The sequence below is a fragment of the Bombina bombina genome, chromosome 2, assembly GCF_027579735.1.
Source record: "Bombina bombina isolate aBomBom1 chromosome 2, aBomBom1.pri, whole genome shotgun sequence".
Taxonomy (NCBI): domain Eukaryota; kingdom Metazoa; phylum Chordata; class Amphibia; order Anura; family Bombinatoridae; genus Bombina; species Bombina bombina.
Window position 1 is genome coordinate 795,397,718 of NC_069500.1, and position 24,543 is coordinate 795,422,260.

The 24,543-nt window shown below is 41.3% G+C and overlaps 1 protein-coding gene across 1 annotated transcript in view; it reads right to left on the reverse strand.

Moving 5' to 3' along the window:
* Positions 1-1,875: 1,875 nt before the first annotated feature.
* UPF1 (UPF1 RNA helicase and ATPase) overlaps positions 1,876-24,543 on the reverse strand; it is a 526,107-nt gene continuing 503,439 nt past the window's right edge. Inside the window, exon 24 of the mRNA XM_053700065.1 lies at positions 1,876-3,955. The gene's annotated coding sequence lies outside the window, so the exon portion shown is untranslated. The remainder of the gene's footprint in view (positions 3,956-24,543) is intronic.

Below are 24,543 nucleotides of genomic sequence, written 5' to 3' on the forward strand. Positions count from 1 at the left end.
GCATGTCATCTATGTCAATGCAGTTGCAGCAGAGAGCACATCCATTGCAGGTATTAAGTACCACAGGGGATTGCAGTAGGAAATACCAGAGTCCCACAGGGGAAGGCTAGGGCGGAGCCCCCGTGACACCTAAGAGTAGTTATGGCCGACATCCCATTAGGAATACCCTGTTAAGAGCACCTTTTCCCTGTATCATTCAGCTGCATTGAAGAGTGTTATCACAAGATCCTCTCTTCCTTCAGGATCTCAAATCTGGGTCTGTTATTTTCATAGGAAGTTGGCTAAACTTCCTGATGTTCAGGTTAGTTAGAATTAGGCCAGTTGCAAGACCCAATTCTCCTCCCTTGAATTTTAACCTAGTTCTTTCAGTTCAAGGCTCTCCCTTTGAAGGTGCTTTTCTTATTAGCTCTCTCTTCTGCCAGAAGATTTTGAATTGTCTGCGTTATCCTATGATCCTCCATTTTTGTTTTTTCACTATGATAAGGCTGTACTGCGTACTAAGTATGATTTTCTGCCAAAAGATGGTTTTGACTGATAACATCTATCAAGAAATGTTTGTTCCTTGTCTTTGTCCAGACCCTGCTAACTCTAAGGAAAGATAGTTACATAATCTGGATGTAGTTGGAGCTCTGAAGTTCTATATCCAAGCGACTAGAGAGTTTATAAAAGACTTCTAGTTTGTACATTACTCTGGGAATCTTAAGGGACAGAAAGCTACTAAGGTAGCATTGGCAAATTTGCTTAAACAAGTGATTCACAAAGCTTACTTGGTGGTGGGTGAGTCGCCCCTAAATGTATTACAGCTCACACTACCAGAGCAGTGGCAACATCATGGGCCTTTAAGAATTATGTATCTTTAGGGCAGATTTGCAAAGCTGCCACATGGTACTACTTACATACTTTATCAAAATGTTATAGTTTTGATGTCTTTGCAAGCAGCTTTTGGCAGGAAAGTCCTTCAGGTCTCAGTGTCAGCTAAATAGGACCCTGGCCGTAACTTACACTATAGGCTTGGGTATTAATCCCATATGTTATAAAGGACTGTGGACCATAATCATTTCATGAAAGAAATCAAAATTTATGCTTACCTTTTCGGAATGATCAGTGTTTCCCAACTCCAGTCCTAGGGGCCCTTAACAGGTCATATTTATTATATCTTAACTAGAGCAATGGTGGAGTGATCAGCTGATGGGTGAACTGATTATTTCACCTGTGCTCTAGTTAAGATATAATGAATATGTGGCCTGTTAAGGGTCCTGAGGACTGGGTTTGGGAAACATTGGGATTGACGATGGTCCACAGGCCCCGTCTGCTCTAGGGCGACAGTTCTAATGACACCTCTATTAACCTTGCTTTGCTTTTCCTTCCTATTCTCTATTCGGCAATATATAAAACTAGAGAGATGGGAGGATTTTAAAGCTCTTGTATGGGTTCTTGACCAACTCCTAGTGGAGGGAAATATATGCCATACGTTATGAAGAACTGTGGATCATCGTTTTACAAAAGAAATTTAGGGTTTCATTTAAAATGTAATCTTTATTCATGTGTTTTCATGGAAGATTTTTTTTTTTTAAACTCTGAATCAGTACATGAATGCCCAGGATTTATTGTTCTTTAGAATCAGTTCTGGCACAACCCTAAAGGGAGCACAGCTGCACTATTGTCTACCTACAGACTCACCCAACCATTAAACTGAGGCTGTGAAAAGTGGGACTGTGTGAAGATTATGTTTTGCCCTATAAGTGTTTGCGAAACCAATTTACACATATAATCGCCATAAAGCCTTGATTTATGTTCTTGCACTAAATTAGACCAGCATTACCAATAATTTTATTCGCCTCAAATTTAAAAATCAAAATAAAAAATGTAGACAAATGAGTTCAAGAACTGTTTATTAATCATTTTATTCATGACGAATAGATTTAAAACAATTTTTGACAAACCAAAAAGGAGAATAGATCGTGCTAGCACAAACATTAATATTTAAAAATCAGAACTGCTACAGGAAAAACTGAAAATAGCTAGCAGAAGCATTTCAGCCTATGATGAAGGGAGGTTATATTACTCCATGAGAATTGCACAAATAGGGTTATACATAGCTATTCACTTATCTACAGAATCTATTCATATGGGTATAGGGAAGGGAAAAAAATTAAAAACAGCCCTTCGGCAATGTTAATAAATAAAAAGTCCATCTTACAGGAAGGTGGCCAGAGTCTCATGTATAGATTGCACGGTAAACGCCTGAACAGGACAATAGCAGCTACAAAATGTGCTTAATTTCTGAGATGACTTCATTTGGAAGCTGCAGGATATCTACATAAACAGGGAATGTTAGTTCGATATCGCTTTCATAACTTGTTTTCAATCAAGTAATGCACAAAGAAAAGTATATATATTTGTATTATGATGAAATGTTACTTTGTTCATTTACTGGGTATATCTCTAAAATAATTTGGAAAAAAAGTTTAGTTGAAGTTCCAAAAGTTAAGGCCACTTGAAATAAAAACAAACTGAGTAGTTGGCTCTTAAACAGGACAGTGAGAGTATTTTTTTATTTTGCTTTTACATTTAAAAAAGGTGGCCAAACAAAGCATTAGAAGCTAAAGTCTGGCAAAGCTAACATTTAACAAACTATGATAACTGGATTTTTTTTTTTGAAACTGGATTGCTTTGCTCTAGTACATCTCTACAACTATGTTTTCAAAAGTAATGAAGTTGTAGGTAATAAACTTGATTCCTTGCATGGAATGACTTAAGGCCAGTTCCATTCAGTCCTCTACAAAAAGTACCAAATATGCTTCCAGTCATATACAATGACTGTGTGCCACCTTCCACACTGCCTGCTTCATTTCCTTGTTGACCTGTATCAAAAACTATTGAGAAAAAAAACTTTACTTTCAAACCTATATAATCCCCAATTTCCACGACAACATCCTTTGCTGGGAGGGGAGTTGACATCAGGCTGGCTTTAGTCTTTCTCTGATGGGTGGGTGCCGAAGGGCAGAGGAATCCAGTCCCTTTTTAAGCATATAATTACTCTAAACAAAGATTGGTTTATTTTGTGGAGTACAGTCCAGACAGTAGCCAATCAAAGCATACAGAAAAACACTGAAAAACCCCTCTCTTTAAGGGAGTTTTTATACTCCATTGCTCTGCTACACTGCTTTAGGAAAGAGAGGCTAGTCATTATGTATGCTGGATATTAACGTTGAAACTCCCTGCTAATGGCGGCATTTCTAACATACAAGCTCACAATGCTTTACGTCAACTTTCAGACCCACCGCAATTATAATCTGGAAAAATCCAGCATTCTTTAGATCTAGAAATATTTTCTATAAACTGTCCAGTAGTGAAAACCTTATGTGGAAGGGTATTATCACCATCTGTTCGTAAATCGAAGCCAGTTTGGAAATCAAACCTGCATCTTGAAGCAGACCTCTCCAAATGCTCAGCAATACTGTAATTCTTTTTGGATTAAAAGACTCATTTACTGGAGCCCACATAAAAAAAACAACAAAAAAAAAAAAAAACAACAACTGAGATAAGGTATCGCTTTCCTCCAGCTTGGATAAAATGACTCCCAAAGAACAGTTTGGGATGTGTACTTGCCAAAGCTATGGTGGGGACAGAGGCTTAGTTGGCCTTTCATCAGGTCAACTTCATGATAATTACCCCCCTCTTACTACCAAAACCATTGATGCTTATGTGGCTCCTCTGATGTACAGCCTGCTCTTCTGCCGTTCTCCTCGTCTCAGTGTGCTTGCAGTGGTCTCACTCGCTTTCTCTCTTGCTCTCGATATTTTTTTATCCCTCTCTCGTGCCTCTCTCTCCTGTTGCTCTCACAGTGGTGCTTCAGTTTTAGCAGTGGAAAACAGGTATCCGTTTTATTTTTTATTACTCAGAATAAAATGTGGATGAACTAAGTTCCACGCAGGCTTAGCTCGTCTTCAACCTAAGAAATTAAAAGAAATGCATCTCATTAATTCACAGGGAAATAAATAATGAGAATAAACATTCATTTTTAGACAGCATGCAAGGTAACATCCAGTGTATGCGTTTCACATTTGGAGGGCTATGATTTAAAGGGCCATGATACCCAAATGTTAAAGCACATGAAAGTGATGCAACATAGCTGTAAAAAGCTGACTAGAAAATATCACCTGAACATCTCTACGTAAAAAAGATAATTACATCCCTCACTGTAAAGAGACTTTAAGCAGCCAGTCAGGATGCTCGTCCCAGGACTTGCAAGGGAGCGTGTGCATCTGTCATGTGCAGGCAGTGTCATGATATTTCCCTATTCAGTTTAAAGTTCTATGAAATCTCAGGATATTTCAGTGAAATCTCATGAGATCACAGCAAAGACTTTTTTTTTCAACCTGTAGCTGGACAACAGCTGAAGTATAACGGTTTACACAGCACATACTCTGGGGAGCTGAAGAAATGAGGTAAAATATCTTCCTTTTTTACATAGATGTGTTCAGGTGATATTTTCTTGACATCTTTTTCCAGTTTTGCCACATTACTTTCAAGTGATTTAGCACATAACATTATGTCCCTTTAATCTATAACTCTGTTACTTCCCTCTAAGCATATTAGTTCATCCATGAGAAATACCAACTGATCAATTTCTCAACACTGTGCTAAAGCAGTTTTATTTGATAGATTCCCCCCCACCAGATAATAGTGAACTGAGAGAGAAGTTGTCTTTATAGCAAATAAACAAAAAAAGTATATTACTCTATGGCAGCAGTTTGCTACTTTGTATTTCACACTGTAGCAAACACTGCTGCCAGATGGCTAAAGACACGTGAATGCTCCTCAGATCACCTAAGATTACTTTTAAACAAAGGATACCAAAATAACTAAGCAAAACTGATAATAGAAGTACAGATGTGGCAGAAAGTATTGGTACCCTTCCATATTTTTTTTTTTTTAAAAAACACCTAATTTATCTATAAACCAAGTAAAAATTGACAAAAGTATTTGGTATCCACCTTTCTTTATTTGAAATGTAATAGAACAAACACTTCTCTTGATTTATGACTTCACATATTACTTTAAAAAAATGACGATAATGGCACTGACAAAAATATTTGTACTCTTAACCTAATATTTTGTAGCAGTGTCTTTGGAGACAATAACTAAAATGAAGCTCTATGTCTGAAAAACATAATTTATGCTTACCTGATACATTTATTTATTTCCGGATATGGTGAGTCCACGGAATCAATTACTAGTGGAAATATCACTCCTGGCCAGCAGGAGGCGGCAAAGAGCACTTCACTTCCCTTACCCATAATCCCCAGTCATTCAGCCAAAGGAAAAATGGAAAAAGAATATAACAAAAAAGAGTAGAGGTGCCTGAGGTTTTAGAAAAAATAACTGTCTTAAATAAAGGGTGGGCTGTGGACTCCGGAAATAAATTTATAGGTGAGCATAAATTATGTTTTCTTTCCTAAGATATGGCGAGTCCACAGAATCATCAATTACTAGTGGGAATCAATACCCAAGCTAGAGGACACAGATAAGGGAGGGACAAGACAGACCTAAACAGAAGGCACCACTGCCTGAAGAACCCTTCTCCCAAAAGAAGCCTCAGCCGAGGCAAAAGTATAAAATTTATAAAACTTCGAAAACGTATGCAAAGTGGACCAAGTTGAAGCCTTGCAAAACGGTTCCACAGAAGCTTCATTTTTAAATGCCCAGGAAGAAGAAACAGCCCTCGTGGAATGAGCAGTGATTCTCTCAGGAGGTTGCTGTCCAGAAGTCTCATAGACCAAACAAATAATACTCCTTACCCAAAGAGAAGTAGCCTTAGCTTTCTGACCCTTGCGCTTCCCAGAAAAACAAACAAAGCAGAAGACTGACAAAAAACCTTAGTCGCCTGAAGATAAAACTTCAAAGCACGCACATCATCTTCCACAAAGAAGGAACCACGATCCATTTCCACTAGATCTGCATACCAGATCCTGCGAGGCCACGCCGGCACTATGAGAATCACTTTCCTGCTTGATCTGAGAAATTACTCTTGGCAGGAGAGCGAATGGAGGCAATATGCAAGCTAGACTGAAATTCCAAGGGACCGCCAGAGCATCTATCAAGAAAGCCTGTGGATCCCTTGACCTCGAGCCGTACCTCAGAAGCTTGGCATTCTGTCGAAAAGGCCATAAGATCCAGTTCTGGCTGCCCCCAATTGAGGATTAAACTGGAAAATAGTTCCGGATGGAGTTCCCACTCCCCCGGATGAAAGGTCTGTCCGCTCAGAAAATCTGCCTCCCAATTGTCCACTCCTGGAATGTGGATTGCAGAAAGACAAATTGTGAGACTCCGCCCACCGGATTATCCTGGCCAAGGAACTCTGAGTTCCCCCCTGGAGGTTGATGTACGCCACCGATTTTATGTTGTCTGACTGGAACCTGATAAACCGGGCTAAGGCTGAGGCCAGGCCAGGCCAGTAGAGCATTGAAAATCGCTCTCAGTTCTAGAATCTTTATAGGGAGAACAGACCCCTCCTGAGTGCAAAGACCCAGAGTCTTCAATGACCCCCAAGTTGCTCCCCAACTTAGAAGGCTGGCATCCGTGGTCACGATCACCCAAGGTGGTCTGCGAAAGCAAGTTCCCTGGGAGAGGTGTTCCTGAGACAACTACCACAGAAGAGTCCCTTGTCGTCTGATCCAGAACTATTTGCAGAGACAGATCCGCATAGTCCCCGTTCCATTGCCTTAACATGCATAACTGCAGAGGTCTGAGATGGACACGAGCTAACTGAATGATGTCCATGGAAGCTACCATCAGACCAATTACCTCCATACGTAGAGCCACTGACGGCCGGGGAGAGGACTGAAGGACAAGACAAGAGCCAAAGATCTTTGTTTTTCTGACCTCTGTCAGAAATATCTTCATTAGTAGGGAGTCTAATATGGTCCCTAAAAACACTACTCTTGTGGCTGGAATCGGAACTCTTTCCCAGATTCACCTTCCAACCGTGGGAGCGAAGAAAAGACAACAAGACCTCCGTATGAGAGTTTGCTTGTTGAAAAGACGGCGCCTGAACCAGAATGTCGTCCAGATAGGGCGCTATGGCAATGCCCCGAGACCGGATCACTGCCAAAAGAGCCACCAGGACCTTTGAGAAAATTATGGGAGCTGTGGCAAGCCCGAATGGAAGAACCACAAACTGAAAAATGATTGTCTAATAAAGCAAACCTTAGAAACATGTGATGATCCCAGTGAATGGGAACATGAAGGTACGCATCCTTTAAGTATATGGTTGTCATAAACTGATTCTCTTGAACCAAAGGAAGAATGGAACGTATAGTCTCCATCTTGAAGGACGGTACTCTGAGGAACTTGTTTAAAGAAGTTAGGTCTAAAATAGGTCTGAAAGTCCCCTCTTTCTTGGGAACCACAAACCGATTTGAATAAAATCCCAGACCCTGCAGAGGAACTGGAGCTATAACTCCCAGAGCAAAAAGATCCTTCATACAATTTAAGAATGCCTCTCTCTATCTGATCTACAGATAATCTTGAGAGAAGAAACCTGCCTCTGGGAGGAAAAACAGAATTTATGCTTACCTGATAAATTACTTTCTCCAACGGTGTGTCCGGTCCACGGCGTCATCCTTACTTGTGGGATATTCTCTTCCCCAACAGGAAATGGCAAAGAGCCCAGCAAAGCTGGTCACATGATCCCTCCTAGGCTCCGCCTTCCCCAGTCATTCGACTGACGTAAAGGAGGAATATGCATAGGAGAAATCATATGATACCGTGGTCACTGTAGTTAGAGAAAATAATTCATCAGACCTGATTAAAAAAAACAGGGCGGGCCGTGGACCGGACACACCGTTGGAGAAAGTAATTTATCAGGTAAGCATAAATTCTGTTTTCTCCAACATAGGTGTGTCCGGTCCACGGCGTCATCCTTACTTGTGGGAACCAATACCAAAGCTTTAGGACACGGATGATGGGAGGGAGCAAATCAGGTCACCTAGATAGAAGGCACCACGGCTTGCAAAACCTTTCTCCCAAAAATAGCCTCAGAAGAAGCAAAAGTATCAAACTTGTAAAATTTGGTAAAAGTGTGCAGTGAAGACCAAGTCGCTGCCTTACATATCTGATCAACAGAAGCCTCGTTCTTGAAGGCCCATGTGGAAGCCACAGCCCTAGTGGAGTGAGCTGTGATTCTTTCAGGAGGCTGCCGTCCGGCAGTCTCATAAGCCAATCGGATGATGCTTTTAAGCCAAAAAGAGAGAGAGGTAGAAGTTGCTTTTTGACCTCTCCTTTTACCAGAATAAACAACAAACAAGGAAGATGTTTGTCTGAAATCCTTTGTAGCCTCTAAATAGAATTTTAGAGCACGAACTACATCCAAATTGTGCAACAAACGTTCCTTCTTTGAAACTGGATTCGGACACAAAGAAGGCACAACTATCTCCTGGTTAATATTTTTGTTAGAAACAACTTTCGGAAGAAAACCAGGTTTAGTACGCAAAACCACCTTATCTGCATGGAACACCAGATAAGGAGGAGAACACTGCAGAGCAGATAACTCTGAAACTCTTCTAGCAGAAGAAATTGCAACCAAAAACAAAACTTTCCAAGATAATAACTTAATATCTACGGAATGTAAGGGTTCAAACGGAACCCCTTGAAGAACTGAAAGAACTAAATTGAGACTCCAAGGAGGAGTCAAAGGTTTGTAAACAGGCTTGATTCTAACCAGAGCCTGAACAAAAGCTTGAACATCTGGCACAGCCGCCAGCTTTTTATGAAGTAAAACAGATAAAGCAGAAATCTGTCCCTTCAAAGAACTTGCAGATAATCCTTTCTCCAAACCCTCTTGAAGAAAGGATAGAATCTTAGGAATTTTTATCTTGTTCCATGAGAATCCTTTAGATTCACACCAACAGATATATTTTTTCCATATTTTATGGTAGATTTTTCTAGTTACAGGCTTTCTAGCCTGAACAAGAGTATCAATGACAGAGTCTGAGAACCCTCGCTTTGATAAAATCAAGCGTTCAATCTCCAAGCAGTCAGTTGGAGTGAGGCCAGATTCGGATGTTGGAACGGACCTGGAACAAGAAGGTCCTGTCTCAAAGGTAGCTTCCATGGTGGAGCCGATGACATATTCACCAGGTCTGCATACCAAGTCCTGCGTGGCCACGCAGGAGCTATCAAGATCACCGATACCCTCTCCTGTTTGATCCTGGCTACCAGCCTGGGAATGAGAGGAAATGGTGGGAACACATAAGCTAGGTTGAAGGTCCAAGGTGCTACTAGTGCATCCACTAGAGCCGCCTTGGGATCCCTGGATCTGGACCCGTAGCAAGGAACCTTGAAGTTCTGACGAGACGCCATCAGATCCATGTCTGGAATGCCCCACAATTGAATTAATTGGGCAAAAATTTCCGGATGGAGTTCCCACTCCCCCGGATGAAATGTCTGACGACTCAGAAAATCCGCTTCCCAATTTTCCACTCCTGGGATGTGGATTGCAGACAAGTGGCAGGAGTGATTCTCCGCCCATTGAATTATTTTGGTCACTTCTTCCATCGCCAGGGAACTCCTTGTTCCCCCCTGATGGTTGATATACGCAACAGTCGTCATGTTGTCTGATTGAAACCTTATGAATTTGGCCTTTGCAAGCTGAGGCCAAGCCTTGAGAGCATTGAATATCGCTCTCAGTTCCAGAATGTTTATCGGCAGAAGAGATTCTTCCTGAGACCAAAGACTCTGAGCTTTCAGGGGTTCCCAGACCGCGCCCCAGCCCACCAGACTGGCGTCGGTCGTGACAATGATTCACTCTGGTCTGCGGAAGCTCATCCCTTGTGACAGGTTGTCCAGGGTCAGCCACCAACGGAGTGAATCTCTGGTCCTCTGATCTACTTGGATCGTCGGAGACAAGTCTGTATAATCCCCATTCCACTGTCTGAGCATGCACAGTTGTAATGGTCTTAGATGAATCTGCGCAAAAGGAACTATGTCCATTGCCGCAACCATCAAACCTATTACTTCCATGCACTGCGCTATGGAAGGAAGAAGAACAGAATGAAGTACTTGACAAGAGCTTAGAAGTTTTGATTTTCTGGCCTCTGTCAGAAAAATCTTCATTTCTAAGGAGTCTATTATTGTTCCCAAGAAGGGAACTCTTGTTGACGGAGAAAGAGAACTTTTTTCTACGTTCACTTTCCACCCGTGAGATCTGAGAAAGGCTAGGACAATGTCCGTATGAGCCTTTGCTTGTGGCAGAGACGACGCTTGAATCAGTATGTCGTCCAAGTAAGGTACTACTGCAATGCCCCTTGGCCTTAGCACCGCTAGAAGGGACCCTAGTACCTTTGTGAAAATTCTTGGAGCAGTGGCTAATCCGAATGGAAGTGCCACAAACTGGTAATGCTTGTCCAGAAAGGCGAACCTTAGGAACCGATGATGTTCCTTGTGGATAGGAATATGTAGATACGCATCCTTTAACTCCACCGTGGTCATGAATTGACCTTCCTGGATGGTAGGAAGAATTGTTCGAATGGTTTCCATTTTGAACGATGGAACCCTGAGAAATTTGTTTAAGATCTAAGATTGGTCTGAATGTTCCCTCTTTTTTGGGAACTATGAACAGATTGGAGTAGAATCCCATCCCTTGTTCTCTTAATGGAACAGGATGAATCACTCCCATTTTTAACAGGTCTTCTACACAATGTAAGAATGCCTGTCTTTTTATGTGGTCTGAAGACAATTGAGACCTGTGGAACCTTCCCCTTGGGGGTAGCTCCTTGAATTCCAGAAGATAACCTTGGGAGACTATTTCTAGGGCCCAAGGATCCAGAACATCTCTTGCCCATGCCTGAGCGAAGAGAGAAAGTCTGCCCCCCACCAGATCCGGTCCCGGATCGGGGGCCAACATCTCATGCTGTCTTGGTAGCAGTGGCAGGTTTCTTGGCCTGCTTACCTTTGTTCCAGCCTTGCATTGGCCTCCAGGCTGGCTTGGTTTGAGACGTATTACCCTCTTGCTTAGAGGATGTAGAACTTGAGGCTGGTCCGTTTCTGCGAAAGGGACGAAAATTAGGTTTATTTTTAGCCTTGAAAGACCTATCCTGAGGAAGGGCGTGGCCCTTTCCCCCAGTGATATCTGAAATAATCTCTTTCAAGTCAGGGCCAAACAGCGTTTTCCCCTTGAAAGGAATGTTAAGCAATTTGTTCTTGGATGACGCATCCGCTGACCAAGACTTTAGCCAAAGCGCTCTGCGCGCCACAATAGCAAACCCTGAATTTTTCGCCGCTAATCTAGCTAATTGCAAGGTAGCGTCTAAAGTAAAAGAGTTAGCCAATTTAAGAGCATGAATTCTGTCCATAATCTCCTCATAAGAGGTATCTTTATCTAGCGACTTTTCTAGTTCATCAAACCAGAAACACGCTGCTGTAGTAACAGGAACAATGCATTTCTTAAATATAGGGGGAGGGACAAAAGGTATTCCGGGCCTTTCCCATTCTTTGTTTACAATATCCGCCACCCGCTTGGGTATAGGAAAAGCTTCGGGGGGCACCGGGACCTCTAGGAACTTGTCCATCTTACATAATTTCTCTGGGATGACCAAATTGTCACAATCATCCAGAGTAGATAACACCTCCTTAAGCAGAGCGCGGAGATGCTCCAATTTAAATTTGAATGTAATAACATCAGGTTCAGCTTGTTGAGAAATTTTTCCTGAATCTGAAATTTCTCCCTCAGACAAAACCTCCCTGGCCCCTTCAGACTGGTGTAAGGGCATGTCAGAACCATTATCATCAGCGCCCTCATGCTCTTCAGTATCTAAAACAGAGCAGTCGCGCTTTCGCTGATAAGTGGGCATTTTGGCTAAAATGTTTTTAATAGAATTATCCATTACAGCCGTTAATTGTTGCATAGTAAGAAGAATTGGCGCACTAGATGTACTAGGGGCCTCTTGTGTGGGCAAGACTGGTGTAGACACAGAAGGGGATGATGCAGTACCATGCTTACTCCCCTCACTTGAGGAATCATCTTGGGCATCATTTTCTCTAAATTGTTTGTCACATGCATCACATCTATTTAAATGAGAAGGAACCTTGGCTTCCTCACATACAGAACATAGTCTATCTGATGGTTCAGACATGTTAAACAGGCATAAACTTTATAACAAAGTACAAAAAACGTTTTAAAATAAAACCGTTACTGTCACTTTAAATTTTAAACTGAACACACTTTATTACTGAATATGCGAAAAAGTATGAAGGAATTGTTCAAAATTCACCAAAATTTCACCACAGTGTCTTAAAGCCTTAAAAGTATTGCACACCAAATTTGAAAGCTTTAACTCTTAAAATAACGGAACCGGAGCCGTTTTTGTATTTAACCCCTATACAGTCCCTGGTATCTGCTTTGCTGAGACCCAACCAAGCCCAGAGGGGAATACGATACCAAATGACGCCTTCAGCAAACTTTTTCTGTGTATCAGAGCTCCTCACACATGCATCTGCATGCCTTGCTTCCCAAAAACAACTGTGCATTAGTGGCGCGAAACTGAGGCTCTGCCTATGATTAGAGAAGGACCCCAGTGAAAAAGGTGTCCAATACAGTGCCTGCCGTTTTTTTAACAAAATTCCCAAGATTAAAATAACTCCTCAAGGCAATAAACTATTAAACAAGCTTATAAAATAATCGTTTTAGCCCAGAAAAATGTCTACCAGTCTTTAAAGCCCTTGTGAAGCCCTTTATATCTTATTAATAAAATGGCTTACCGGATCCCATAGGGAAAATGACAGCTTCCAGCATTACCAAGTCTTGTTAGAAATGTGTCATACTTCAAGCAGCAAAGTCTGCACACTGTTTCCCCCAACTGAAGTTACTTCATCTCAACAGTCCTGTGTGGAAACAGCCATCGATTTTAGTAACGGTTGCTAAAATCATCTTCCTCTTACAAACAGAAATCTTCATCTATTTTCTGTTTCAGAGTAAATAGTACATACCAGCACTATTTTAAAATAACAAACTCTTTATTGAAGAATAAAACTACATTTAAACACCAAAAAACTCTAAGCCATCTCCGTGGAGATGTTGCCTGTGCAACGGCAAAGAGAATGACTGGGGAAGGCGGAGCCTAGGGGGGATCATGTGACCAGCTTTGCTGGGCTCTTTGCCATTTCCTGTTGGGGAAGAGAATATCCCACAAGTAAGGATGACGCCGTGGACCGGACACACCTATGTTGGAGAAATTATCAATTTCCTTATATGACAGTTTCCTGAATGAGAAGAAATGCAAATAGCATAGTCCTCTGACAAAGAAAAAGGCAAGAGGCAAACATCAATGGGGTATTAAATGAATGAAAAAATTTGGCGCCAAGTATGACGCACAACGTAACTGAAAATGTTTTGGCGCCATCAGTCTGCAGAAGGAAATACATGAACCTGACTCATGGCAAAAATAAGTACAATACATATATTTAGAACTTTATATAAATGCATAAAGTGCCAAACCATAGATGAGGTGTCTTAAGTAATAAAAAACATACTTACCGAAAGACACCCATCCACATATAGCAGATAGCCAAACCAGTACTGAAACAGTTATCAGTAGAGGTAATGGTATAAGAGTATATCGTCGATCTGAAAAGGGAGGTAGGAGATGAATCTCTACGACCAATAACATAGAACCTATGAAATAGACCCCTGTTAGGGAAATCATAGCATTCAATAGGTGATACTCCCTTCACTTCCCTCTGACATTCGTTGTACTCAGAGGAATCGGGCTTCAACAATGCTGAGAAGCGCATGTCAAAGTAGAAATCTTAGCACAAACTTTACTTCACCACCTCCATAGGAGGCAAAGTTTGTAAAACTGAATTGTGGGTGTGGTGAGGGGTGTATTTATAGGCATTTTGAGGTTTGGGAAACTTTGCCCCTCCTGGTAGGATTGCATATCCCATACGTCACTAGCTCATGGACTCTTGCCAATTACATGAAAGAAACATAAATGGGCCTCCTCTTTCAGCCACATCTGAACATTAGAATGTTGTTTTAAATGACACGTTCTATTCAATAAATCTTACTGCTGGAGCAGAGAAGTAGAAATGCCACAGATGCCTACACCAAAGCTAGGAAAATCCTTTTGCCGCATATTGCCCAGGCAGTCCCAGAGACACACTCCTAAGAGTAGGGAGATGAAGCAGAATAGACACACCCGTTATAATGACACTACCTAAGATTATTTTGTTCTCGCATAATGCAAGGGGTCTAAATACACAGACTGAAAAACAATTTATGCTTACCTGATAAATTTATTTCTCTTGTAGTGTGTTCAGTCCACGGGTCATCCATTACTTATGGGATATATTCTCCTCCCCAACAGGAAGTTGCAAGAGGATCACCCAAGCAGAGCTGTTATATAGCTCCTCCCCTCACGTCATATCCAGTCATTCGACCGAAACAAGACGAGAAAGGAGAAACTATAGGGTGCAGTGGTGACTGGAGTTATAATTTAAAATTTAGAACCTGCCTCAAAAAAGACAGGGCGGGCCGTGGACTGAACACACTACAAGAGAAATAAATTTATCAGGTAAGCATAAATTATGTTTTCTCTTGTTAAGTGTGTTCAGTCCACGGGTCACCCATTACTTATGGGATACCAATACCAAAGCTAAAGTGCACGGATGATGGGAGGGACAAGGCAGGAACATTAAACAGAAGGAACCACTGCCTGAAGAACCTTTCTCCCAAAAACAGCCTCCGAAGAAGCAAAAGTGTCAAATTTGTAAAATTTGGAAAAAGTATGAAGTGAAGACCAAGTTGCAGCCTTGCAAATCTGTTCAACAGAGGCCTCATTCTTAAAGGCCCAGGTGGAAGCCATAGCTCTAGTGGAATGAGCTGTAATTCTTTCAGGAGGCTGCTGTCCAGCAGTCTCATAGGCTAAACGTATTATGCTACGAAGCCAAAAAGAGAGAGAGGTAGCCGAAGCCTTTTGACCTCTCCTCTGTCCAGAGTAAACGACAAACAGAGAAGAAGTTTGCCGAAAATCTTTAGTTGCCAGTAAGTAGAACTTCAGGGCACGGACCACGTCTAGATTATGCAAAAGACGTTCCTTCTTTGAAGGAGGATTAGGACATAATGATGGATCAACAATCTCTTGATTGATATTCCTGTTAGAAACAACCTTAGGTAAAAACCCAGGTTTAGTACGCAGGACTACCTTGCCTGAATGAAAGATCAGATAAGGAGAATCACAATGTAAGGCAGATAACTCAGAAACTCTTCGAGCCGAGGAAATAGCCATCAAAAACAGAACTTTCCAAGATAAAAGTTTAATATCAATGGAATGAAGTGGTTCAAACGGAACACCCTGAAGAACTTGAAGAACCAAGTTTAAGCTCCACGGAGGAGCAACAGTCTTAAACACAGGCTTAATCCTAGTCAAAGCCTGACAAAAAGCCTGGACGTCTGGATTCTCTGCCAGACGCTTGTGTAAAAGAATAGACAGAGCAGAAATCTGTCCCTTTAGCGAACTAGCGGATAAACCCTTTTCTAAACCCTCTTGTAGAAAAGACAATATCCTAGGAATCCTAACCTTACTCCATGAGTAACTATTGGATTCACACCAATATAAATATTTACGCCATATCTTATGGTAAATTTTTCTGGTCACAGGTTTCCGAGCCTGTATTAATGTATCAATAACCGACTCCGAGAAACCACGCTTCGATAGAATCAAGCGTTCAATCTCCATGCAGTCAGCCTCAGAGAAATTAGGTTTGGATGGTTGAAAGGACCCTGAATTAGAAGGTCCTGCCTCAGAGGCAGAGACCATGGTGGACAGGACGACATGTCCACTAGGTCTGCATACCAGGTCCTGCGTGGCCACGCAGGCGCTATCAGAATCACCGATGCTCTCTCCTGTTTGATCTTGGCAATCAGTCGAGGCAGTAACGGAAACGGTGGAAACACATAAGCCATGTTGAAAACCCAAGGGGCTGCTAGTGCATCTATCAGCACCGCTGCCGGGTCCCTGGACCTGGATCCGTAGCACGGAAGCTTGGCGTTCTGGCGAGATGCCATGAGATCCAGTTCCGGTTCGCCCCAACGAAGAATCAGTTGAGCAAATATCTCCGGATGAAGTTCCCACTCCCCCGGATGAAAGGTCTGGCGACTTAGAAAGTCCGCCTCCCAGTTCTACACGCCTGGGATGTAGATCGCTGACAGGTGGCAAGAGTGAGACTGTGCCCAGCGAATTATCTTTGAGACTTCTAACATCGCTAGGGAACTCCTGGTTCCTCCTTGATGATTGATGTAAGCTACAGTCGTGATGTTGTCCGACTGAAACCTGATGAACCTCAGTGTTGCTAACTGAGGCCAAGCTAGAAGAGCATTGAATATTGCTCTTAATTCCAGAATGTTTATTGGAAGGAGTTTCTCCTGAGTCCACGACCCCTGAGCCTTTAGGGAGTTCCAGACTGCGCCCCAGCCTAGTAGGCTGGCATCTGTTGTTACAATCGTCCAATCTGGTCTGCGAAAGGTCATTCCTTTGGACAGATGAACCCGAGACAACCACCAGAGAAGAGAATCTCTGGTCTCCTGGTCCAGATTCAGTAAAGGGGACAGATCTGAGTAATCCCCATTCCACTGACTTAGCATGCATAATTGCAGCGGTCTGAGATGCAGGCGCGCAAATGGCACTATGTCCATTGCCGCGACCATTAAGCCGATTACTTCCATGCACTGAGCTACTGATGGGCTTGGAATGGAATGAAGAACACGGCAAGCATTGAGAATTTTTGATAACCTGGACTCCGTCAGGTAAATCTTCATCTCTACAGAATCTATAAGAGTCCCTAGGAAGGGAACCCTTGTGAGTGGAAACAGAGAACTCTTTTCCATGTTCACTTTCCACCCATGCGACCTCAGAAATGCTAGAACTATCTCTGTATGAGACTTTGCATTTTGAAAACTTGACGCTTGTATCAGAATGTCGTCTAGGTACGGAGCCACCGCTATGCCTCGCGGTCTTAGTAAAAATTTTGTAAAAATTCTCGGAGCCGTAGCTAACCCGAAGGGAAGAGCTACAAACTGGTAATGCCTGTCTAGAAAGGCAAACCTTAGGTACCGATAATGATCTTTGTGAATCGGTATGTGAAGGTAGGCATCCTTTAAGTCCACTGTGGTCATATACTGACCCTCTTGGATCATGGGTAGGATGGTTCGAATGGTTTCCATCTTGAACGATGGAACCCTTAGGAATTTGTTTAAGATCTTTAGGTCTAAGATTGTCCTGAAGGCTCCCTCTTTTTTGGGAACCACAAACAGATTTGAGTAAAAACCTTGCCCTTGTTCCGTTCGCGGAACTGGGTGGATCACTCCCATCACTAAGAGGTCTTGTACACATTGTAGAAATGCCTCTTTCTTTACTAGGTTTGTTGATGACCTTGACAGATGAAACCTCCCTTGTGGAGGAAAAGTTTTGAAGTCCAGAAGGTATCCCTGAGATATGATCTCCAACGTCCAGGGATCCTGGACATCTCTTGCCCAAGCCTGGGCGAAGAGAGAAAGTCTGCCCCCCACTAGATCCGTCTCCGGAAAGGGGGCCCTGTCTTCATGCTGTCTTAGGGGCGGAAGTAGGCTTTCTGGCCTGCTTGCCCTTGTTCCATGACTGGTTGCCTTTCCAACCCTGTCTGTAACGAGCAGTAGTTCCTTCCTGTTTTGGAGCGGAGGAAGTTGATGCTGCTCCTGCCTTGAAATTACGAAAGGCACGAAAATTAGACTGTTTGGCCTTTGATTTGGCCCTGTCCTGAGGAAGGGTGTGGCCCTTACCTCCAGTAATGTCAGCAATAATTTCCTTCAAGCCGGGCCCGAATAAGGTCTGCCCTTTGAAAGGAATATTCAGAAGTTTAGATTTAGAAGTCACATCTGCTGACCAGGATTTAAGCCATAGCGCTCTGCGCGCCTGGATGGCGAATCCGGAATTCTTAGCCGTAAGTTTGGTTAAATGCACTACGGCATCCGAAACAAACGCATTAGCTAGCTTAAGCGTTCTAAGCCTGCTCAAAGTCTCATCCAATGGTGCTGTGCGAATCGCCTCTTCCAGAGACTCAAACCAGAATGCCGCTGCAGCAGTGACAGGCGCAATGCATGCAAGGGGCTGTAATATGAAACCTTGTTGAACAAACATTTTCTTAAGGTAACCCTCTAATTTTTTATCCATTGGATCTGAGAAAGCACAACTATCCTCCAACGGGATAGTGGTACGCTTGGCTAAAGTAGAAACTGCTCCCTCCACCTTAGGGACCGTCTGCCATAAGTCTTGTGTGGCGGCGTTTATAGGGAACATTTTTCTAAATATCGGAGGAGGGGAAAAGGGCACACCAGGTCTATCCCACTCCTTGCTAATAATCTCTGTAAGCCTTTTCGGTATAGGAAAAACGTCAGTACACACCGGTACCGCATAGTATTTATCCAGTCTACATAATTTCTCTGGGATTGCCACCGTGTCACAATCATTCAGAGCCGCTAACACCTCCCCTAGCAAGACGCGGAGGTTCTCAAGCTTAAATTTAAAATTTGAAATTTCTGAATCCGGTCTCCCCGAATCAGAACCGTCACCCACAAAATGAAGCTCTCCGTCCTCATGTTCTGCAAATTGTGACGCAGTATCAGACATGGCTCTCGTGTCATCGGCGCGCTCTGTCCTTAACCCAGAGCTATCGCGCTTGCCTCTTAACTCGGGCAGATTAGATAATACTTCTTTCATAACATTAGCCATATCATGTAAAGTGATTTGTAAGGGCCTTGATGTACTTGGCGCCACAATCTCACACACCTCCTGAGCGGGAGGCGAAGGTACTGACACGTGAGGAGAGTTAGACGGCATAACTTCCCCCTCGTTGTCTGGTGATAATTTCTTTACCGGTAAAGACTGACTTATTTAAAGTAACATCAATACAATTGGTACACATATTTCTATTGGGCTTCACATCGGGTTTTAAACATAATGAACAAGCAGATTCCTCTGTATCAGACATGTTTAAACAGACTAGCAATGAAGCTAGCAAGCTTGGAAATTACTTTCAATAAGTTTACAAGCAATATAAAAAACGCTGCAGCGCTTTTAAAAAACACAGCTGAATAACAATGAACTAATTCAGTTATAGCAAACAATTTTTAATAGTAAATGTATTAAATTAGCAGAGGATTGCACCCATTAGCAAAAGGATGATTAACCCCTCAATACCCAAAACGGATAATCAATTTAAGATTTAACGCTTTAATCACAGTCAAACACACTGTCACAGGTCTGCTGTGACTGATTACCTCCCTCAAAAATGAATTTTGAAGACCCCTGAGCTCTCTAGAGACGTCCTGGATCAAGGAGGAAGAAAGCAGGAAGACTGTGCTAGAATTTTAACTGCGCAACAAGGCGCTAAAAAAGGCCCCTCCCACTCATTACAACAGTGGGAGACCTGATATAACGGTTTCTATGCAGAAATATACGTTAGCCATATGGAAAAAAATCATGCCCAAAAAGATTTATCACCAAAGTACCTCACAAAACGAATAACATACCAGTAAACGTTTTAAAAACAAACTTTTTCAATGTCATGCAAAGTTATCACTAAGCCTGCTACCAGTCGCTTCTACTGCAGTTAAGGCTTATACATTATTTCAGTATTAACAGTATTTTCTCAGTCAAATTCTAGTCCCTAGAAAATAACTCAACTGCACATACATTTATCAGCCTGATACCAGTCGCTACTACTGCATTTAAGGCTGTATTTACATAATACGGGTAAACAGCAGTGTTTTCTTAGTCAATTCCATTCCCAGAAAATATTGTACTGCACATACCTCATTTGCGGGGGACCCCGCATGCTATTCCCATTATCTGAAGCTACCCCACTCCTCAGAATGTGCGAGAACAGCCAGTGGATCTTAGTTACGTCTGCTAAGATCATAGAAAATGCAGGCAGATTCTTCTTCTAATGCTGCCTGAGAAACAAACAGCACACTCCGGTGCCATTAAAATAACAAACTTTTGATTGAAGAAATAAACTAAGTTTAAAAACACCACAGACCTCTCACAACGACCTATCTTTAGTTAGGTTGCAAGAAAATGACTGGATATGACATGTGAGGGGAGGAGCTATATAACAGCTCTGCTTGGGTGATCCTCTTGCAACTTCCTGTTGGGGAGGAGAATATATCCCATAAGTAATGGATGACCCGTGGACTGAACACACTTAACAAGAGAAACAATTTTATCTTTGCCAATAAGCCCGATAAGTACTTAGCAAAGAGAATCAGGGATAATTACCAAGCTCTCTCCATACCAAGTATACAAAACTCTAAGGGTCATATCACCTCCCACACTCAGGAAATTAACATATTTGCCCAATACTACAGCACATTATATGATGGCACAAAAAGATACAGCATAATCCCTTTATGCAGAAAACATTTGACTCCTTTTTACAGAAAGCGAACATAAAACCAATAACTAAAGAGTATCGGGGAATATTAAATGCTAAGATCACCCATGCGGAAGTGCTAGCAGCTATAAAAAAACAAACAAACCTTGAAAAGCCCCGGGACCCGATGGATTCCCAGGGGAATATTATAAAGCATTTAAAGATATATTGATCCCCCACATAGTGGTGTTTGTGAACCATATCATGGAGGGAAGGGAGATACCTATGGACCTTCTACGGGCCAGGATAGTGGTAATCCCAAAACAAGGGAAAAATCCTAACCTCTGCGCTAGCTACTTTGCAAATGCGGAATGAGATATGTAGGGATCACGACACGGGAACTCCGTGTCAGACTCGGTGAACACATTAACAGTATTAAAAACTGTGAAAAAGATCACAAAAGGGGCAATACTCTGACGCCAGTAGCGAAACATTATCTCCGCAAACACGGTAACAAACCTGATTTAAAAATTTCGGTCCTCCAAGTGATCAAGACTGGAATTAGAGGCGGAAATGTAGAGAATATGCTTTTATAAGCCGAATGCCGATGGATATTTTGGCTGAACACCCTAACACCGTACGGACTTAATGAACAGAATGGATATAATTCTTTCCTTTAACCAAGTTAATAAACTATGAACTATCATAATGAGTATAATTCAAATACAAAAACATTCTCTTTGATAAAATCTCTCTCTGACTATTGGTGTACATATAATAGATATATTTTTTAGAGGCTCTATGTTGGTCACTAATAAAGATATAACAAAGAAATATGATATTGGTCATTAATATAGATATAACATATAGAGACATGGTACTGAATGTAATGTTTCTTCACCAGGGGATATAGTTTCAAAGGGATACTTTCAACATTATGTGACTAATTATGCCTGCAGTTTTTATTATATTTGTGGATGTCATACAGCCAGTGATTGGATTTATAAATATTACACAATACCAAATATTGATTTTTAATATAAATACTGTCACTTTTATACCCTCTGATCCTTAAATGAACATTTCTCTTAATATTTTATCTATATCTCTTAATTTATCTCTTTTTATCTATATCTCTTAATTAAATCAGATCAAAGGCCCTATTAGGTTCAAAATGGAATGTGATCATGAACAAATACACTTTTTGGATTTAAATATTTTTAAAGTCAGAACTGAACAACACAGATTTGGTACATCTTTATACACTAAGAGCACTGACAGAAACTTGCTGCTGCTGGCTTCTAGCTATCACCCACAACACCAAAAGTTAAGCATTATCTCCTCTCAACTCACGCGAGTAATCAGGAATAATTCCGAACCAGAAATCTGCAGTGAACAAATGGATGCTATGTGTAAGAAATTGGAGGAAAGGCTATATGACATTAAGGATATTAATATGGCGAGACAGAAACTCCACATGTGTAACCAAGATTCGCTCCTAAAACATAAAGAAAGAAAAAACACGACTGAAGAAAAGTTAAACTTCATTACCACATTCTCTCCATCACATGAGACCATAAGGGATTCCATTCACAATAGATGGGACTTACTTAAGACCGACAGGAGCCTGGAGACTGATTTGAGTAAGTCTAATACTGATATATTAACTGAACAGTTTGTATATATTATAGTATTGTTTGTTTTCTTTACAGGTTTTTTCACAGTATAACTTGTTTTATATTGCATCAACACTGAGTCACTGTTCCATTGCACAGAAATCACTACATCACATTGGACACTTTGGATTACTTTTGATATTACTTATTTTGCTACAACATTTTTTTTGGAGGACTTTCACTTTTTGTATTTTGTATTTTATATTTTTTATTTTTTGAATATATATTTTTTGCAACACCAAGCGATCACAATTAAATCACATTTTTTGAAGCACTGGACATCTTTTGGATATTGGACACAGATTAAGACACTTTCTTTTGTCACACAAAAAATTTCTATGATTGGATAAAGACCATCTATATACATCCTTAAGAGTATATATCACAATCTGGACTGCACCAATGGTGCACCTTCTACAATAGGACACTAGGCTTATTAAGTTATCCCATTATCATCCGTTCATTGAGTGTATCAGCTTAATTTTATTTTATTTTTATCTTTATTGTAACATGGATCCATGATTTGTTATTATTGTATATGTCTTATGAGAAATTCACTGTTATTTTAAACAACTGTGTGGAATAAATTCTATAATTATAATTTTAACCATAATTTTAACCATTATCATAACCACCGTTTTTAAACGCTATTTTTTTCATCTGTGCACTCTCAGCCCAATTGGTGCTTCCTTCCCCCTCCTCAGCCTGTCTGGCGCTCACCTCTACTTTCTAACATTAAGGATATTAAAATGGCGAGACAGAAACTCCACATGTGTAACCAAGATTCGCTCCTAAAACATAAAGAAAGAAAAAACACGACTGAAGAAAAGTTAAACTTCATTACCACATTCTCTCCATCACATGAGACCATAAGGGATTCCATTCACAATAGATGGGACTTACTTAAGACCGACAGGAGCCTGGCATCCTGGAAAACTAACACTCCAAGAGTGGTTTACAGACGGGCGAGGAGAATCAGGGACCTACTGGTAAAAAATGATCCCAAAAGTTCCCATCAAGGTGATACGTGGTTAAAATCTCGAAAAAGTGGTTGCTACAAATGCGGTGATTGTGTTAACTGTAATTCCATGCAAGTTGGAGATTCTTTTCAACATCCACACAAGAATAAAAGATATACCATTCGTTACCGTCTGAATTGTAACAGCTCATATGTCATATATATCCTAATTTGCCCCTGTTCTCTGGTCTATGTGGGGAAAACGACCACCCCTTTGAAAGATAGAATGGCGAATCACAGATGCTCCATTAGGGAGGCACTGAAGAATCGAACATCTGATCTCCCAGTTGCCCGACACTTTGCTACACAGAAACATAGCATCTCCAGTCTACGCTGCATGATTATTGATCATCTACCTACTCCAAAAAGGGAGGGAGACCGCAACAATATGTTACTTAGACTAGAGTCCAGATGGATCTACATGTTGGACACCGTCTCTCCTAAAGGATTAAACATTAAATTGGACTTTGGGCCATTCATTGGATAAAAATGATCCACTAATGAATGAATACAAATGCACAAAATGTTTCTATCATTGGATTATAAAATGGACACTTTTTGAATTTGCTCATTGTTCCAGCTTCTACTAAGTTTTTAACTTTTTTCATTTTTATTTTTTTTTTAATTTTTTTAATTTTTTCTTCTCTACATTTGTTCTCTTCCTTTGCTACTTGGCTAATGTGTTATTGGATGTCATTTATTCAACATCTCCACCCCCCACATGTTGCTGGATTGTGTGCTCTATCAAGCATTTTCTGCTAATCTTGCATGGGAGCTTCATATTAACCAATGGGGATGTACCCGCTACAAGTTGTCTGATTTGAATAGATCGAATGTGTATTACACCCCATCGATATTTCCTGATATTCCTAAATTAGCTTTTGCTCTATGAATAAATGCGAGGGTGTACCCGCTATAGGTGGGACATTTGATCTCCTCACTGCAACTTTTGAATGTGTATTACATCCCAGTACAATGTTCAGTACATCATGCGCCAAGGTGAACATGCAGTTTTTTGACAAAGGTGACCCCTCACCAACCTGTGTGAAACATACGGCATCGTTGTGCCAGAAGCAGTTCATAAGTCACAGGCCAATATCCCTTTGTTTGGGGAAGTTTCACTCACAGCAGAGACAAGTGGGCGTGTATGACGACGCCTGAAAACATTGCAAGATCATTGGACACTACTCTGGTGCAGATCACTCCCACATATGCAAATTAGCCATGCAGTTGCTCAACTAACAGCGCAATGAAGTATAAAGCTTGTGGGTGGGAACGGAACCAGCTGATCAGATTTGCAAGTGATTATCCACAGCTGAACACAGCCTTGATGTCAGCTATGACTTGTATAAATATAACACATTCAGCCAGTAGTTTTATGCTCTCATGGGGAACACCACATAGCTGGTGTGACCACTTTGGATTTACCTTTTGGGACAA